Genomic DNA, 3,688 nt, shown 5'->3' on the forward strand with positions numbered 1-3,688 from the left:
GTGACCCTTTTAGCGACAGACTTTTTATCAGTAAGAAGAGCAATGGATGTGACAGACTAGTACGGTCGGGCCTCGGGCGCCAAGCTCAACAGAAGTAAGTCCGAGGCCCAGTTTTTCGGGCCGTGGGGAAAAGTGGACACAGGTGGACTTGAAGTAGTTTTTAAAGACACCGATTTAAAAATTTTAGGGGTTAAATTCGACAATGAGGGTGGAGGACAGGGAAATTGGACTGACATGATAGGGAAAGTCAGGCAAAGACTGGGTTTTTGGGGACTAAGACGATTGACTCTAGAAGGAAAGGTTTTAATATTTAAAGCAATGATTTTACCCTTACTTTTACTTACATGCTCTGTTTTTAGTCCCCCTAGGAGTTTTCTTCTAGACCTGGAGAGGGCAGTGTTTTATTTCTTGTGGGGGTCCAGGTGGGAAAGACTGAAAAGGGAGGTCATCAAGAAAAGACCAGAAAATGGGGGAAAAGGCCTCCCAGACCCCCACCTGTTTTTAGCCAGCCGCTTCACTGCCCTGCATATTGGTTATGCGGTGACCCCATCCACAGAAAATAAGACTGCAGCCATGGCCCGCTTTTGGATGGGGTCTTACCTGAGAGAATATGATTTTATCAAGAAGTTTTCACAAGAGTCGCAAGATGTCACCCTTTTAACCAACCACAAATCTCTTGTCTCCATTGTGCAGGACCGGGAAACAGTGAGTCCAGTCCCAGGCCTCACACTAGGTGAGGCAAAAGATGTTTGGAAAAATGCTGCCCACCCAACTCTCCAGAATAGGCACAAGGACATGGCGTGGATGGTGGCCCATGAGATCCTCCCGGTCAGGGCGGTGATGCACTCCAGAGGCATGTCCAAGAACCCAGTCTGCCCTCGTCCGGGGTGCAGTGCCCCGGAGACAGTACGACACCTACTCTGGGAGTGCAGCGCGGCGTGGGACCTGTGGGCCAAGACCGGCCCCCTGTATTTTCCGTGCCTGCCAGCCGGTAGGGTCCAGATGGATTACAAGCTCGCCATCCTTGGTGTGGGCCAGGGCTTGAAGGACTGTACTGCAAAAAACTTTACCTCGCTCTGGCTCACTTTCAACTCAATCAAGGATGCCATCTGGACCACAAGAAACCTGCTGGTGGGGAAACACGTTACAGTTCCCCTGCAAGCGAGCAAGCAAATGGTCACATCAACGCTGCAGGGGTACCGGGCGCTGTTATTCGGACGGGGGGGCCGGGGTCACACGGAAGAGGTCCCGGCCGCCACTGTACTTTGGCCACCTGTAGATGCACCCTTACCACCACCGGCTACGGGACAGCAGGCCAGCGGGCAGGAGGAGAGGGGATCTCCTCTGAGCACAGAAGCGGCAGGCCAAGTGCCTTTCCTGGAGAGTGGGATGATGGCCAACTTGATAGGGACTCATCCCGGTCTTGAACAATAGATGGCATTTTAAATTGGCACCAAGTTGTTTTATTTATTATTTTTAAAACATTACTTTTAACACACAATTGAAAAATATGGACTTTTAAGCACAAAATTGAAAAATATGGACTTTTAAGACTTTTTATGATTTTAATAGTGTCTTAAATTTGTCTTGTTAATTGTCCTTTTTATTTTACAAATATTATGAAGTTGTGTGTATATGTATTGTTTTATCGGTTAAAGGAAAATTTTAAGATTGTGTGAAAACATATTTGAAAAGAAAAATTGTGGAAAAAAGAGAGAGAGTGACAATAAAAATTTTCGAATGAAAAAATCTGTTCTTATCAGTTTAATATCTGATACGGCCCCTACCCGGGGACCATATATTAAATTGATTTTTGGATCAGGGAGATGGAATAGGGGCTTGCTCCGTCCACTCCACGCATCGACCTGGTATTGCAGTACCTCCAGGAACGGTGCACCCCCCTAAAACTGTCAAGAAAAGATCTGAATAAACAGTGTATATATATATATATCTTTAATATAGTTGAATTAGATAATTTTGTTGAAACGATTACTTTCTAAAAAGCTGATTCAGCGCTCTTATAAAATATCTCATCTATAACGGACGCGAGATTAAGATAAAAACATATTTCAGTGTTAAAATATATTCAGCAGTAAAATCTGAAGACACTGGAATCATAAAATGTGCTTCTTTATCTCTGATAACACTAAACAAACGCAATTCTCCCGGCTTGTGTAGCTAATGCGCATGCGCGTTCTCTAGTTGATTGACAGGAGATGTCTGTTTCTGTAAATCATGAAAAGGTGATACTGATGTTTAATTACCAGAACTTTTCTCCCAATAAAGGGTTTTATTTAATTGACACGGCTTCATTTCTCCAAACACGAGCTGTGATGAGGGAGAACTGGGATAAAAACACTTGTGGGTCTTTGCTCATTTATTCAGACAGTTATTTGTACACGTGTCAATAATATTATAAATCCATCCATTGGGATTCAATTAACCTGCAAATGCACATTGGACAATATTATTCATAACACCAGACTGTATAAAGGTAAATGATCATTGTAACACATTGTAATAAATCAAAATCTCTATAACGTGAGTATATAGTGCACATTTAATGTGTGTTAGTCAATAAACACATCATAAGATTATGAAGCACATACTTTATTCACACCACCAGAGGAAACATATTATTCTTATTCATAATGAGTTAAAGCAGCTTTTACTTTCATACAGACGGGATCATCACAGACGTCTCAGAGATGTTTGTTTTAGATCTTTTGGAAAGTGTCACAATCTGCGAAACATCTGCATATGAGCAAACATGTCAAACATCTGCATATGAGCAAACATGTCAAATAGACGTCTTCCAGAGTCACACACATCTAATAGACGTCTGTGAGATGTACGTGTGCTATTAGGGAACATATTATTCCTCATATTATAACTCTGACATCCCTTTACTGTGGTATTCCTATAAAGATTACTATCCACCCAAAATATATATAAAAACATGGTACCCATGGTAAGTTCTCATAAGGGTAATCTTACATTAGGTGCTTATGAGATGAGACTCACCTGTGAAGACTCGCCCTGTTCTGTCATGTTTCTAGAAGGTGAAGCAGAAGAGAATATAATGAATAAATCATTTAATATGAGACGACTGAACAGGAAAACTTTTGTGAAACAAGAAAGACGAAACCGTGATTATCAACCGTAGCTGACCAGCGCACCTATTGAAACTATAAATAGGTGTCATTTACACTGTGGACGCTGGGGACATGTCCCCACCACTTTTTGAAATGGCTGATTTTGTCCCCACCACTTTTTGAAAGCATTTGGTTAAAATATTCTGAAAAACCAAGTGAACAAAGAAAGGTTAAAGGTGTATTTGCACAAAAGAGAACATGCAATGCAGTTTAGATACAGAAAGAAACAATGTGCATTGTCCAAAAAAAGTTACTTAAACAAAAAAAACTATTATTGATTCTAAAATGACCCAAAAACATGCATGCGCCGATCAGTAACTTGAACAAATCCTTGACACAGTTTCTTCTAGTCCAAGTTATCCATTCTCTCTCTGTGAACACGACAAACAGCCACACTGTTGAGTCGGGTTTGTGACATTGAAGAGCGCAGCCAGGTCTTCAGGCGTCTCAAGGCACTGAAGCTTCTCTCTGCTTCACAGAGTCAACAGCACTTAACATGCCTTCAACTGTTTTCCCTCTCCCCTGCAGTGAAG

The 3,688-nt window shown here is 41.9% G+C and overlaps 1 pseudogene; it reads left to right on the top strand.

Annotated features, from left to right (window-relative positions):
• Positions 1–1,729: 1,729 nt before the first annotated feature.
• LOC127620451 (uncharacterized) lies at positions 1,730–1,902 on the top strand (annotated as a pseudogene).
• Positions 1,903–3,688: the final 1,786 nt, after the last annotated feature.

This window comes from Xyrauchen texanus, chromosome 26 (assembly GCF_025860055.1).
Source record: "Xyrauchen texanus isolate HMW12.3.18 chromosome 26, RBS_HiC_50CHRs, whole genome shotgun sequence".
In the NCBI taxonomy this organism is placed as follows: Eukaryota; Metazoa; Chordata; class Actinopteri; order Cypriniformes; family Catostomidae; genus Xyrauchen; species Xyrauchen texanus.